Source organism: Bos indicus x Bos taurus, chromosome 10 (genome assembly GCF_003369695.1).
Source record: "Bos indicus x Bos taurus breed Angus x Brahman F1 hybrid chromosome 10, Bos_hybrid_MaternalHap_v2.0, whole genome shotgun sequence".
NCBI lineage: Eukaryota > Metazoa > Chordata > Mammalia > Artiodactyla > Bovidae > Bos > Bos indicus x Bos taurus.
The window spans coordinates 24,770,916-24,787,930 of NC_040085.1; the positions used below are offsets into that span (position 1 = coordinate 24,770,916).

General features: G+C 38.7%; 1 protein-coding gene across 1 annotated transcript in view; it reads right to left on the minus strand.

Moving 5' to 3' along the window:
- Nucleotides 1-17,015, minus strand: part of DPH6 (diphthamine biosynthesis 6) — a 190,102-nt gene that overhangs the window by 40,357 nt on the left and 132,730 nt on the right. The window lies entirely within an intron of this gene.

A 17,015-nucleotide genomic window follows, 5' to 3' on the forward strand; every position in this document is an offset into this window, starting at 1 on the left:
TTTTATAATTTTATTACAAGTGTACATATCCAAAACAATATTTGATGTTGTTCATGTATATCAAATTTTAACATGAATGATAACTTTTGTTTTTTTCCAGTTCCCTTTGTTAATGAAAGATTTATTTATATTGATTACTGTGGCTCTGGTCCATCCATCTTTACTGTTCTATTTCATTATGGAATTTACATGTCCATTTTCCAGTAGGTGGACAGCTGGGCAATGACTTATTTCTAATGTCTGTTTTTCTACTAGGAAGAACTTTCTGTGCTGCATTAAATATGCATATATGTAAAATTACCATGATAGTGTAGAAAAACTATAATATAATTGCTATTTTACATATATATATATTTATACCTATATATATAATCTTCAAGTCTACTATATATTGCCAAATTGCTCTCCAAAGAAGTATTGTTACTTTGTACTTTCACCATCAAGGAAATAAACCCCTAGTTCCCATAATATGAAAACAGTTTAATATCAGATTTTTCATCTTTGCCAATCTGATATACACAGACATATAAAAAATGTTTTGGATACTTGTATTAGTTTTAACTTTATGATTACTATTAAAAATAAGCACTTTTCCATATTTCATTGCCCATTCATTCAGGTTTTCACTTCTGTGAACTGCTTATTAAAATCATTTGGTTTTTTAAATGCTGTTTTCCCTTTTATTTGATGATTAATTGTTCTTGATATATTCTGAATGCTGATTCTTCATCATTATGGGCACAGTAAACATTTTGCTAACCAGTGGCTTGTTATTACACTTTTTTATTGGGGGAAGGTCTTTTGATAAACATAAAAATTTTAACCTTATAGTAGTCAAAAGAATTGTTACTTAAAAATGTTTTTACTTTCTTTGTAATAAATTCTTTCCTTCCCCAAGGAAATAATGTGAGTCTTTTATATTTTCCTTTTGAAGTTTTAAAACTTTGTATTCACATTGAGATATTCAACTTATGTAGAATTTACTTTCAGTTATCATAGCTAGAGTGTTATAATTCTATCTCTTATTTATGGGTAAAGTATTGTTTATGGAAACCTTTCCCTACCTCTGCCAAACACAACATCTCTATCAGTTCAGTTCAGTCACTCAGCCGTGTCCGATACTTTCTGACCCCATGAACCATAGCACGCCAGGTCTCCCTGTCCATCACCAACTGCCGAGTCTACCCAAACCCATGTCCATTGAGTCAGTGATGCCATCCAACCATCTCATCCTCTGTCATCCCCTTCTCCTCCTGCCCTCAATCTTTCCCAGCATCAGGGTTTTTCAAATGAGTCAGCTCTTCGCATAAGGTGGCCAAAGTATCGGAGTTTCAGCTTCAACATCAGTCCTTCCAATGAACACACAGGACCGATCTCCTTTAGAATGGACTGGTTGGATCTCCTTGTTGTCCAAGGGACTCTCAAGAGTCTTCTCCAACATCACAGTTCAAAAGCATCAATTCTTTGGCACTCAGCCTTCTTTAGAGTCCAACTCTCACATCCATACATGACTACTGGAAAACCATAGCCTTGACTAGACAGACCTTTTTTGGCAAAGTAATATCTCTGCTTTTTAATATGCTGTCTAGGTTGGTCATAACTTTCCTTCCAAGGAGTGAGGGTCTTTTAATTTCATGGCTGCAATTAGCATCTGCAGTGATTTTGGATACCCATACTTCACAGCAAATAGAAGAAGAAAAGCTGGAAGCAGTGGTAGATTTCTTCTTCTTGGGCTCTAAAATCACTGTGGCTGGTGACTGCAGCCATGAAAACAGAAGACGATTGGTTCTTGGCAGGAAACCTATGACAAACCTAGACAGTGTGTTAAAAAGCAAAGATATCACTTTTCTGACAAAGGTCCATATAGTCAAGGCTATGGTCTTTCGTAGTCATGTACAGATGTGAGAGTTGGACCATAAAAAAGGCAGAGTGCCTAAGAATTGAGGCTTTCACACTGCAGTGCTGGAGAAGACTCCAGAGAGTCCCCTGGACAGCAAGGAGATGAAACCAGTCAATCCTAAAGGAAATCAACCCTGAATACTTATTGGAAGTACTGATGTTGAAGCTGAACCTCCAATACTTTGGCCACCTGATGTGAACAGGTGACTTATTGGAAAAGACCCTGATGCTGGGGAAAACTGAAGGCAGGAGGTAAAAAGGGTAACAGGATGAGTTCATTGGATGGCATCACTGATGCAATGGACACGATTTGGGCAAACTCCAGGAGATAATGAGGGACAGGGAAGCCTGGCATGCTACAGTCAGTGCGGTTGCAAAGAGTTAGACACTAACTGGTGACTGAATAGCAACTCTTGTATGATTGCAGTGGAACATGTTTTTCAGAAATTTGCAGCCAGATTTATAATTTTATTTTTTACTGTGAAATGACTCTTCATATTCTTCGACCATTTTTCTAATAGACTACTCATCATCTTTTCTTAATAATACTGAAACATCTCTAAACAAAGGCTGTTTATTTCATGAATTCACATAAGGTAGAAGACTTTATTGGTGACCAGTCTTTTACGTTAGATAGATTTTGTCACATTTTTGGCAACTTGAGGAGTTTCATCAAGGTGCCAGTTTTTTGCTGTTTTTAATATTTTCTCTGACTTTTAATTTCATAAACTTTACTCTTACTTTTATTACTTCCTTGCTTCTATTTATATTTATTCAGTAGTTTATTTATTCTGGATTCTTGATTTGAACACTTGATTCATTTATATTTACATATTTCTTATTTTTTTAATAGAAAGATTTTAAATACCAATTTAGCTGCATCCCAAAAGATTTGAAAGTGGCACATTTGTTGTCATTCAGTTGTCAATATTTTGTCATTTTTATTGTTATTTAAGATTACTCTTGTGTCAAACATGTTTGTTTACTTCTACTACTTTTTTTTCCTTTCTAATTTGACTGCATATGGTCAAGACTATATCTTTATACTACAATTCTTCAAAATTTGGTAAAGTTTCTTCATGACTTATAGATAATTACATATTATAAATGCCCCATCTGTGCTTGGAAAGTGGATCTGTTGAAAGCAAGTTCAGTTCAGTCACTCAGTCGTGCCCAACTCTTTGTGACCCTGTGGACTGCAGCATGCAGGCTTCCCTGTCCATCACTAACTCTCAGAGCTTGCTCAAACTCACGTTCATTGAGTCGGTGATGCCATCCAACCATCTCAACCTCTGTCATCCCCTTCTCCTCCTGCCTTCAGTCTTTCCCAGAATCAGTCTTTGCCAATGAGTCAGTTTTTCAGCTTCAGCATCAGTCCTTCCAATAAATATTCAAGACTGATTTCCTTTAGGATGGACTGGTTGGATCTCCTTGCTGTCCAACGGACTCTGAACAGTCTTCTCCAACACCACAGTTTAAAAGCATCAATTCTTCAGCACTCAGCTTTCTTTATAGTCCAACTCTTACATCCATATATGACTACTGAAAAAAACCATAGTTTTGACTAGATGGACCTTTGTTGGCAAAGTCTCTGCTTTTTAATATGCTGTCTAGGTTGGTCATAGCTTTTCTTCCACGGAGCAAGCATCTTCTAATTTCATGGCTGCAGTCACCATCTGCAGAGATTTTGGAGCCCCCCAAAATAAAGTCTCTCACTGTTTCCATTGTTTCCCCATCTATTTGCCATGAAGTGATGGGACTGGATGCCATGATCTTAGTTTTGCAAAATAAGATTTTATACTTAAACACACAAAATCATGACCTTAATTGTTAATTCTGCTGTTCAAATCTTCTATGACCTTACTAATATTTTATTTACATGAACTATTATTTCAAATAAAGGGGTGGTATAAACTCTCAGTACGATTTTGGTTTTAATAGTTTGTTATAATTCTGTCAATTTTGTTTTATACGCTTGAGAAGTAAGTTGTTACACACAAACTCATAATTTCTAAACTTTTGAGAATATTATTCCTTTATTGAGAAGCAGTGAGCTTTTCATCTCCACATATGACTTTTATCATACATTCTATTTATCAACATTATAATTTCAGCTTTCTTTTGTTAATATTTTTCTGATTTACACATAACCAGGGTTTGAAAAATTTTATTCTATCTTATAAATACAAGTTCACAGAATTGAGCTTAAATATTTTATATTTTTTATATTCTACATTTTTTTTTCTGGACCTGTTTCTGTCACCTTATTGTGGACTTCTTGTTATATTAAACTTTATATATCATTTTTCCTTTGCCATTTTCTGCCTCATACCAAAAAATAAACAAAAAAAAGATCAAAACAGTGTTTTGCCTGTTTTCTTGGCTGATTAGAAAGCTGTATACTGGATTTCTACTCTTTCAGTAATCACTGGTAATTTTTAACACACATTCAAAACCATAGAAAAGTGTTAGTCACTCAGTCAGGTCCAGGTCTTTGAGACCTCCATAGACTGCAGCCCTCCAGGCTCCTCTGTCCATGGAACTTTCTAGGCAGAATACTGGAGTGCCTATCCATTCCCTTTTCCAGGGGATCTTTCTGACCTAGGAATTGCCTTCTGGGTGAATTATTTTTTTCTGCTTCACTCATTCTCTCTTTGACTTGGTTCATCTAGAGTTTATTCTGCCCACTGTAATATTTTGTTTTTTAAATGACCATATTTCACTGCCGAAATTTCTAATTGTTTCTTTTCACATCATACTGTTTTGAGTGATTTAGTTTTCTAACTGATTGCTTTTTCTTTAATGGATGCTTTATTTTTATCTTTTTCAGGTTCTCCCTCATAGAGGGCTATGATTGTCCAATTACTTTTGCCTATTTCCTGACCCTTGGTAGTACAGCCCCACAGCTTCAGTTCTGAACTATTTTGTATTCTATTCATTCCTAATTCACAGTGATGTTTATAATGCTTTCAGTCTCTCATGACTGAATCTATGAATTTATGTTTTGTGTTCTTAATAAGGATCTGGGAGTAAATAAATACCTATCTAAAATGCATGAAAAGTATTTTAAGAGCACATGGCTTTATATAGGTTGGCACTGAAAGATCAAATCCAGAGTCTTCCCATTTTCCTTGCAGTCTTTAAATTCACTGCAAAGTTATCAGGCCCCAGGTCTGAACTATTAGAGAAATATCTGTTATATCTCATTTCAAAGATGGCTGTATTCCATGACATACCAGTAAAGCGATTTGGCTTGCCTTTAGATAAGAGAGTCAGTAAAATATGTAAACATAAGTCACATTGAGAACATTTTTTCCAGATGAACCCATATTCATCATAGAAGCATACCATGGTAAAAATTAGTCGATTATTTCAAGATTTTTGTGTATTCAAAGAAATATTTTCAATTTATTTATTCCTAGGATAAGCACTGAAAATCCTATGGAGCTGAAACAATTAGAATAAATAAAACTTTAAAGCTTTTGGGGGCGGTCCTAAGATGGTGGAGGAATAAGATGGGGAGACCACTTTCTCCCCTACAAATTCATTGAAAGATCATTTGGACGCTGAGCAAATACCACAAAACAACTTCTGAACACTCGCGGAGGACACCAGGCACCCAGAAAGGCAGCCCATTGTCTTCAAAAGGAGGTAGGACAAAATATAAAAGATAAAACGAGAGACAAAAGAGTTAGGAACAGAGATCCATCCCGGGGAGGAAGTCTTAAAAGAGGAGAAGTTTCCAAACACTAGGAAACCCTCTCATCAGCGGGTCTGTGGGGAGTTTTGGAATCTCAGAGGGCAACATAACTGGGAGGAAAAAGTAAATAAATAAAACCCACAGATTAAGTGCCTAACTGCAACTCCCAGCAGAGAAGTAGCCTAGACACTTGCATCCGCCACCAGAAAGCTGGGGCTTAACAGGGAGGCGCTGGCTGCACTGCTCAGGGTTAGGACCAGGCCTGAATGCTCTGAGGGCAATCTGAGGGAGCTAACCTGAGATAGTAACCCAAACTGTGGGATAGCCAGGGAGGGAAAAAAAAAGAAGAGAGAGAGAGAGAGAGAGAGAACTTTCCTGCAAAAAGCTCTAACCTAAAGCATTGCCAGACTGCTCACAGAACAAAGGACTGAGTGAATACCAGAGGAGAGTTAGCCAGCTGTGGACCAGCCCATCCCCCGCTGGAGACAGGGAGGCAGGTGGGTGACAGTCAGAGCCTGAAGGAAAGGGGAAAACTCAGCCCCAGAGACAGCATCCCCTAGCAAACTGTGAGCAGGCTCCCAGTTGCTAACCAAGTCTTCCTGGGATCCTGGACGGTTGATATCCATCAGGAGGGTCACAGCCAGAGATCAGCGCCTCAGAAGAGACAACAGCACACCTGAGACAGTGTTCCCACTGCGCACCCAGGACACTGAGCAGCTGGGACCGGGGAAGTGATAAAACTCACCGCCCAGCTGGGAAGAGTACGCTCGCCAAGCTTCTGATCGCCTGACCTTCTTGTACTTGAGAAGGGCACAAAATGCAGGCCCAACTGAGTCTGTGCCTTTGTGGAGTACCTGAGAATCTGAATCTGAGTGGCGGAGATCTGGGAAGTGCATGCAACCCAGGGCCTGCTTCAGACAGTTCCCTGGCAGAGCAACCTGGAGCCTGAGCAGTGTAGACTGGAAAGGCACACACGCCGTGAGTGGGAGGCAAACCCAGTGTGGCCCAGGCACTGTGAGCACTCCCCATACATGCCAGTGATATTTGTTTCCAGTGTTCCTCCCTCCCCGCAGCACAACTGAACAAGTGAGCCTAAATAAATGACCACCTTTGCCCCCTTGTGTCAGGGTGGAAGGTAGATACTGAAGAGACTTGCAAACAGAGGAAGCCAAAGTAAACAAAGAAGTGGGAACAGCTTTGGAAGTGACAGGTGCAACAGATTAAAACCCTGTAGTTAGCACTGGCTACATTGGAAGGGACCTATAGACCTTGAGAAGAAGTATAAGCTGGAACAAGGAACTATGTGAAACTGAAGTGACCACACACTGCCCACAACAGCTCCAGAGAAATTCCTAGACATATTTTACCATTATCATTTTTAAATTAAACAATTTAAAAAAAATTTTTAAGTTCTTTATTACTCCTTTAATTTTCATTTTTAAACCTAATATTACCTTGGGAAAAAAAGACCCTATTTTTAAAGCAAATTTCATATTGTTTTATATAACTTTCATGATTTTGTTTTGCTTTTTTAGCACTGTATTTTTGAGAGTCTAACATCTACTCTAGATTTTTAACCTTTGCTTTTTGGTATTTGTTATCAATTCTGTACTTTAAGAAACCAAAATCAGTACCCATTTTAACTTAGGAGTGTGATTACTGGCTTGATTGCTCTCTTCCCTTTTGACACTCCTTTTTCCTCCCCAAGGGCCCCTCTATCTCCTCCTTCCCCCTTCTCTTCTCTACTTAACTCTGAGAATCTCTTTGGGTGTTCCAGGCTGTGGAGAAAACTTAGGGAACTGATCAGAGGTTAGATTGGTCCCTCTCCTTTTGACTGCCCCTCCTCTCCTCCTGGTCACCTCTATGTCCTTCCTCCCTCTTCTCTTCTCTATGGAACTCCGTGAACCTCTCGGAGTGTTCCAGACTGTGTACACAAATAGGAAATTGATTACTGGCTAGACTGGTCTCTCCCCTTTTGATTCCCCATCTTCTCCTCCTGGTCACCTCTAACTCCTTCCTGCCTCTTCTCTTCTTCATTTAACTCTGTGAACCTCTCTGGGTGTCCCTCATCGTGGAGAATCTTTTCTCCTTTAACCTAGATGTTTTATCATTGGACCTGTATGGATGGAGAAGTCTTGAGACTACTGTAAGAATAAGACTGAAAGCCAGAGGCAGGAGGCCTAAATCTGAAACTTGAGAATACCAGAAAATGCCTGAATTCAGGGACTATCAATCGACAAAAGCTCAGCCGAAAGCCTCCATACCTACACTGAAACCAAGCTCCACCCAAGAGCCAACAAGTTTCAGAGCAAGACATACTAAGCTAATTCTCCAACAAAGCAGGAACATAACCCTGAGCACAAAAATACAGGCGGCCAAAAGTCACACCAAACCCATAGACACCTTAAAACTCACTACTGGACACTTCATTGCACTCCAGAGAGAAGAAATACAGCTGCACCTACCAGAACACCGACGTGAGCGTCCCTAACCAGGAAACCTTGACAAGCCATTCGTCCAACACCATCCACAGGGTGGCTAATAAACACATGAAAAGATGCTCAACATCACTCATTATCAGAGAAACACAAATCAAAACCACAATGAGGTACCATCTCATGCAGATCAGAATGCCTACTATCAAAAAGTCTACAAACAATAAATGCTGGAGAGGGTATGGAGAAAAGGGAACCCTCTTACACTGTTGGTGGTAATGCAAACTAGTATAGCCACTATGGAGAAGAGTGTGGAGATTCCTTAGAAAACTGGAAATAGAACTGCCTTATGATCCAGCAATCCTACTGCTGGGCATACAACACACTGAGAAAATCAGAATTGAAAGAGACACGTGTACCCCAATGTTCATTGCAGCACTGTTTATAATAGCCAGGACATGGAAGCAACCTAGATGTCCATCGGCAGATGAATGGATAAGAAAGCTGTGGTACATATACACAATGGAGTATTACTCAGCTATTAAAAGAATGCATTTGAATCAGTTCTAATGAGGTGGATGATACTGGAGCCTATTACACAGAGTGAAATAAATCACAAAGAAAAACACCAATACAGTATATTAACACATATATATGGAGTTTAGAAAGATGATAATGATGACCCTATATGAGAGATAGCAAAAGAGACACAGATGTAAACAACAGACTGTTGGACTTTGTGGGAGAAGGCAAGGGTGGGACGATTTGAAAGAATAGCACTGAAACATGTATATTATCATATGTGAAATAGATTGCCAGTCCAGGTTCAATGCATGAGGCAGGGTGCTCATGGCTGATGCACTGGGATGACCCTGAGGGATGGGATGGAGAGGGAGGTGGGAGGGAGGGTCAGGATGGGGAACACATGTACACCCATGGCTGATTCATGTGAATATATGGCAAAAACCACCACAATATTGTAAAGTAATTAGCTTCCAATTAAAAAAAAAACAAGCTTTAAAGCTTTAAGGAAGATTCTCAAATATTTTTCTGAAACACATATCATTTCACTAGGAAAAATAGCTAAAATAAAAGCAGTACATTTTTTCTCAGAGCTAATAATGAAATAAGCTGCATGTATAAGTCTTTATATTTTGGTAATAGGGTCTACACCATGTTTGGTGAGGATGGTAGGCATTATTTCCAGCCACAGTCTGATGATTTAGGTATTTCACACAGGGCAGACCAATCAGTAATGACACTTCACATACACACATCAATAGATTATTCCAATGGACATGTAATCCCAAGGAAACATGGGACCTGAGAAACAATTGTGACACATTGTAAATTTACCAGAGATTATGTCTGGAGACTTTGGTAGGCATCCTTGGCTTACCAAATGATTTAGCAATTTTTATTATATCTCATGAGATGATACTATTTAAATAGGCTAAATCTCATTTCCAAAAAATCTAAGTTTTAATAATGAAACAGCTTGTCTAGATTTCACACAATAGTGTACATATTTATCTCAATTAATCTACTTTAACACTGTATATAATACACATTTGTTACTGTGGTTGGTAACGTCTACTCAAGTCCTTTTCTTCTGATGCTGGTTACTCAGCCCAAGTGCAATCTGTCTTTCCTTTCATTTTTCTGTTCATTATAAAGTGACAAATTACTGGGGATCTCATGATCACTATCCATAAGACATGCACTTCAAATTGTTTTTATAAAATATTTTCCTGGACTAGATCCAGAGATCCCTAGCAATTCATCCCTAGCAATAGATCCCTAGCAATTCAAGCTCCTGACCTTGAGAAATCAATGGCCTAAAGCCACCCTGATCTCTGAGATCTCTTCTAAATTGGTATACCATCACACAGGGGATGATGATAGTCAGGGATGTGGTAGGAAGATTATTCATACTACCCTGGAATATACTCAGATATGGAACTTTTCTCAAGAAATTTTTTACTGCCTAAAACACTGATGTTTCCATAAATACTAAACTATATGCAAATGAAAACTCTTTGTAACTTATTTTTATAAATATAATAAATGAATATTTAATTTTTTAACACATTTTCTTCATTTAGAAACATCTTAGCATTGTATGTACAATCTTTATGATATTTAATTTCTCTAAATGGAAGAAGACAGTTATTAAGATAATTTTAAAAGAAGGATCTGGAGAGACAGATCACTTCAACATAAAAAACAAACCTGTTAGCTTATCTATAAATATGAAGCTCAAATATGTTAATCTTTATCTCATGTATTTTGGTTTTGGTATTTTTTAACTAGATGATATGCACAGAGAATTCTGACATTTAAGATCATTCATAAGTGAGAATGGAAGGACAGGGTCATATTAGTATCACTAAAATATATTTATCGCTGGATTTATGCTTTAAGTACTTTAGAGAGAAATATTTTAAATAATAAAGTCAATGTTTGAGTTAATATCTAACACAAAGCTTAACAAAATAAATAACTTCTTAGTTTAATTTACTTGTTTTATCAACAAGAATTCATTTATATTTCTAAGCTCAGCTAAAGAAAGATGCTAATACACCAATATATTTGCTCTCAAATGACTCACTATATAGAACCATTTTAGAATATATGAATATATAACAATACCTCAGTAATTTTAAGATCCATCTTATATATTCATTCTATTTTCAATTTTTAAGCAGTAAGCATTTAACTGGTAAGTGTAGCCAGTCCAAAGTCATAATCTTCTCTTACTTTGAATAAATGCTAGTATCTAGACCCAATACAATTTCAGTATAATTTGAAATCTCTATCCTAATCTTTGTAATGTCATCATTCGCATTTTATTTTATACAACGTTAGAACTTTTGAGGGACTGTGAAAAGCCTATGAAAAAGCCACAATGGTTCACCGGCTTTTTCAATGCAATTCAACTTTATCTAAAAGCTTCAATTTATCCTAGTTTTTGAAAAAAATGTTTCTTTTTCAGATTCATTCAATTTAGGTGTCTCTTCTCTAGCAAAGGCTGGGTCATGAAAGGACATAAACTGTGCTTCACCAAAACCCTAACAGTCTGTTCAATTTACCTCCTGAATCCGTCAGTTGTGGAATGTGTTTCAGTGTTTCTAGTTCCCTTATGAAAACCTTTATAATCATTGAGACAGTAATATTTAATAACATTTATATAAATGCAAACATCAAAAATATTAATATTAATAATGAAAGTGAAAATGAAATTCACTCAGTCATGTCCAACTCTTTGTGATCCCATGGACTATACAGTCCATGGAATTTTCTAGGCCAGAATACTGGAGTGAGTAGCCTTTCCCTTCTCCATGGGATCTTCCCAACCCAGGAATCGAACTGGGGTCTCCTGCATTGCAGGCGGATTCTTTACCAACTGAGCTATCAGGGAAGCCCAATATTAATAAATTAATAAATACATAAATAAGTTAAAGTTATTAACAAAATTTTCTCCAAAGTAGAGAAAAATTTACCATAAATCCTGACACCTAAGCATTTAATCATGTATTATAGACATTCCTTGATGGAAGCTGGGTGGATGAATAAACCCACAACAAGATCTAGGCACTGGATAACTCCATGCAGAATTAAGAAATTAATTAGGAGGAAGAGCCATAATTTGCAGAGTTGACATCTATTTTACTTTACTTGCATGTATCAATGGGAAGCAATTACAATTCAATTAAAATATTCAATTTTATTACTTTACTGACTGACCTTGAAGTTAATGCCTGTTTTATTTAATTGCATCATCTATGAATAAATGTTAACCCTACAATGTTATGCCCCATTATTTTCAATGCATTTTTCAACTTCTCAGCTGAATTATATCAGTCAATTTATTGTCTACTGTCATGAGAGCAAGTGGAGGTTTATTTCTTTGTGACAGCCCAATATATGAGAGAAACATTACAAAATGTTTGATAATGCTATTTTTAACAGAGTCAAGAAAAATGAATTGTGTTCTCATTTCAACTTTTGTAGCCTAGACATTTACTGTAAAATCAGTAGGTGATATTAGAAAAGGTATAATCACTCTGAGAGCAATTTTTAGTCTGACTATAATTCTTGATAAATTTCATTGCAGGCAGAAATGGAACATCCCGTGTATCTTCAAAAGTTAAACACACACACACACACACCCCTATTAATCTCTTCCTATTTTTACCAGGCTCTCTGGCTATCAGAATAAGTGGATTTCATCTAAAAAGTTCTAATGTTTTTGTTAGGGCTTCCCTAGTGTCTCCGTGGTAAAGAATCTGCCTGCAATGCAGGAGAGGACGAATTTGGTCCCAAGGTCTGGAAGATCCCCTGGAAGGAAATGGCAGACCACTCCAGTATTCTTGCCTAGAAAATCTCATGGACAGAGGAACCTAGTGGGCTACAGCTCATGAGATCTCAAAAGTCAGACACAACTTAGTGACTAAACCACAATCACCACCAATTTTTTTGTTCCCAGATTTCAATCGAACATACCATTATCTTACAATTGAGAATTTAATTAATGAAATCACTATATTAATGTCAAAAAGAACAAATAAGACTGATTATATGATCTCTAAAGCAAAAATTAGCTCAGATGTTTTGAAAGTTGACTATTTGGAAAAGGATCTTATTTCAATTTCCAATTTTCCACTTCTACAATTAGATTACTAAAAGCTTAGCTATCTTAGAGGGTATGTTAGGATTCATCTCAACATGTAACTTCTTTCTGAAATCTATGAACTGGTAGCTTACTTCAATATAAGGAGACTTATACAACATAACATAACATAAAGTTACTTATAGAACATAGTGTTCTTGCCTGGAGAATCCCAGGGACGGGGAAGCCTGGTGGGGCTGTTGTCTATGGGATCGCACAGAGTCGGACATGACTGAAGTGACTTAGCAGTAGCAGCAGCAGCAACATAAAGGAGATTCGGATACTTTATGGATTCACTTTTGAGATCCACAGAACCCATGAAATGAATGATCAAAAAATCATGTTAAATATAATTATGCAGTTAATGATAATCAATATTTGCTGATGATAGCCTAAATGGTCCTTTGTCTATTTTTAAAATACTATAAAGTTTTAATATGTAAAAAATGAATAAAAAGTGAAAGATGTGCAAATTAAAGAAATTTTTAAAGGGAGGATTTGAGATACTTATTAAAACTATTTAAGATATTTAACATAAATATCTTCCTAATTTTTCATATTAATTTTTGACATAATAAAAAGTGGAAAGTGAAAGAAGCCTGACAATGAGTAGAGATTGTTTAAAGAGGTGAAAGTTGAAGTTAAAAAAGCAGACAAAAGTCAAATCCTATGGATCTTTGTGTTTAATTTTAAAGAGTTTATACTTGACTGTAAGGTCAGAGAGAAGACAGAAGAATTCTAAGCCAAGGATGGCATGATCCAATTTAACCTTTACAAAGATTACTCTAGCTTCAGTCAAATTCATTGACAGGAAACAAGACTGACAGTAAGAAGGCAAATAAAGGAACTGCTGCAATAATTAGTGAGGCAGGACCTAACAGACAAAAGCAATAGGTATGGAAGGAAGAGAACAGATTTGAGAGCAACATATAGTAGGCAGGATACATATTACTTGCTGATGAATTGGGTCTGGTGAATAATACAGGAAAAAGAAAAGGCACAGATAGGGGTGGTCCTAAGATGACAGAGGAATAGGACAGAGAGATCACTTTCTCCCCCATAAATTCATTGAAAGAACACTTGAACGTTGAGCAAATACCACAAAACAACTTCTAAACGCTGGCAGAGGACACCAGGCACCCAGAAAGGCAGCCCATTGTCCTCAAAAGGAGGTAGGACAAATATAAAAGGTAAAAAGAGAGACAAAAGAGTTATGGATGAACCCGTCCCAGGCAGTTGTAAAAGAGGGTAAGTTTCCAAACACCAGGAAACCCTCTCACCGGCGGATCTGTGGGGAGTTTTGGAATCTCAGAGGGCAACATAACCAGGAGGAAAAATAAATAAATAAAACCCACAGATTACATGCCTAACATCAACTCCCAGCGGAGAAGTAGCCCAGATGCTGTGTCTGACACCAGCAAGCAGGGGCTGAACAGGGAGGCACCAGCTGCATTGCTTAGGGTAAGGACTGGGCCTGAATGCCCTAAGGGCAATCTGAGGGTGCTAATGTGAGATAGCAACCCAAACTCAGAGAAAGAGACATTTCCGGCGGAAAGCCCTAACCTAAGGCACTGCAGGGCCCGCTCACAGAACAAAGGACTGAGCCAATTACCAGAGGAGACAGGTTGAGGACCAGCCCATCCCCCGCCAGAGACAGGGAGACAGGCAGGTGGCAGCCAGAGCCGGAAAAGGGCAATCTTGGCCCCAGAGATGGCATCCTGTACCAAACTGTGAGCAGGCTTCTAGTTGTTAACAAGTCTTCCTGGGATCCTGGACGGTTGACATACACTGGGAGGGTCGCAGCCAGAGATCAGCTCCCAAGAAGAGACACACGGCACACCTGAGACGGCGCTCCCACTGTGCACCAAGGAAACTGAGCAGCTGGGACGGGGGAGGTGATAAGACGCACCACACCTGGGGAGTGTGTGCCCACCAAACCCCTGGTCACCTGAACTGCTCGGACCTGGGAAGGGCACAAAACACAGGCCCAACTGAGTCTGTGCCTTTGTTGAGTACCCGAGAACCTGAACCTGAGTGGCTTAGACCTGGGAAGTGCATGCAACCCCGGGCCGGCTTTAGACAGTTCCCCTGCAGAGCAGCCTGGAGCCTGAGCAGTGTAGACTGAGAAAGCGCACATGCTGTGAATGGGGGCAAACCCAGTGTGCCTGAGACACTGCAGCACTCCCCACACATGCCAGTGATATTTGTTGGCATTGTTCCTCCCTCCTCACAGTACGACTGAACAAGTGAGCCTAAATAAATGACCACCTTCACCCCCTTGTGTCAGGGCAGGAATTAGACACTGAAGAGACTTGGGAACAAAAGAAACCAAAATAAACAGAGGGAACCGCTTTGGAAGTGACAGGTACAACAGGTTAAACCTTGTAATTAGCATCGACTACATTTGGACTGCAAAGAGATCCAACCAGTCCATTCTAAAGGAGATCAGTTCTGGGTGTTCATTGGAAGGACTGATGCTAAAGCTGAAACTCCAGTACTTTGGCCACCTCATGTGAAGAGTTGACTCAGTGGAAAAGACCCTGATGCTGGGAAGGATTGGGGGCAGGAGGAGAAGGGGACGACAGAGGATGAGATGGCTGGATGGCATCACTGACTCGATGGACATGAGTCTGAGTAAACTCCAGGAGTTGGTGATGGACAGGGAGGCCTGGCGTGCTGCGATTCATGGGGTTGCAAAGAGTCGGACACAAATGAGCGACTGAACTGACTGACTGTAAGCTGGAACAAGGAACTATCTGAAACTGAGCTGAACCTACACTGCCCACAACAGCTCCAGAGAAATTCCTACACATATTTTACTATTATCATTAAATTTTTTTTAATATTTAATTTTAAAAAATTTTAAAGTCCTATATTACTCCTTTCATTTTCATTTTTATAACCTACTATCACCTTGCCAAAAAAAGGACCCTATTTTTAAAGCAAACTTCATATATAGTTTTTATAACTTTTGTGATTTTTTTTTTTAATATTGTATTTTTGAGAGTCTAACCTCTGCTCTAGATTTTTAATCTTTGCTTTTTGGTATTTGTTATCAATTTTGTACCTTTAAGAATCCAATCCTCAGTACCCATTTTTACTTAGGAGTGTGATTACTGCTTGATTGCCCTCTCCCCCTTATTACTCTCCTTTTTTCCCCTAGGTCATCTCTACCTCCTCCCTCCCTCTTCTCTTTTCTACCCAACCCTGTGAATCTCTCTGGGTATTTTGGGCTGTGGAGAACACTTAGGAAACTGATTACTGGCTAGATCTGTCACTCTTCTCTTGATCCACGCCCCCACCTCTCCTTCTGGTCACCTCTATCTCCTTCCTCCCTCTTCTCTTCTCTATTTAACTCTGTGAACCTCTCTGGCGTTCCAGGCTGTGGAGAGCACATAGGGATTTGATTACTGGCTAGATTGCTCTTTCCTTTTTGGATCCCCGCCCCCCCCCCCCCCCCCCTTCTCCTCCTGGTCACCTCTATCTCCCTCCTCCCTCTTCTCTTTTTCATGTAACTCAGTGAACCTTTCTGGGTGTTCCTCATTGTGGAGAATCTTTTCTCCTTTAACCTAGATGTTTTATCATTGGACCTGTATGGATGGAGAAGTCTTGAGACTACTGTAAGAATAAGACTGAAAACTAGAGGCAGGAGGCTTAAGTCCAAAACCTGAGAGCACCAGAGAACTCTTTACTTCAGGGAACATATATCAATAAGAGCTCATCCAAAAGCCTCCATACCTACACTGAAACCGAGCTCCATCCAAGAGCCAACAAGTTTCAGAGCAAGACATACTAAGCTAATTCTCCAACAAAGCGGGAACATAACCCTGAGCACAAAAATACAGGTGGCAAAAAGTTACACCAAACCCAGAGACACCTCAAAACTCACTATTGGACACTTCATTGTACTCCAGAGAGAAGAGATCTAGCTCCACCCACCAGAACACCAACGCGAGCTTCACTAACCAGGAAACCTTGACAAGCCACTCGTCCAACCCCAACCACAGGGAGGAACCTCCACAATAAAGAGGAACCACAAACTGCCAGCATACAGAAAGGCCACCCCAAACACAGCAACCTAAACAAGATGAAAAGGCAGAGAAATACTCAGCAGGTAAAGGAACATGATAAATGCCCACCAAACCAAACAAAAGAGTAGGAGATAGGGAGTATACCTGAAAAAGAATTCAGAATAAAGATAGTAAAAATGATCCAAAATTTTGAAAACAAAATGGAGTTACAGATAAATAGTCTGGAGACAAGGATTGAGAAAATGCAAGAAAAGTTTAACAAGAACCTAGAAGAAATA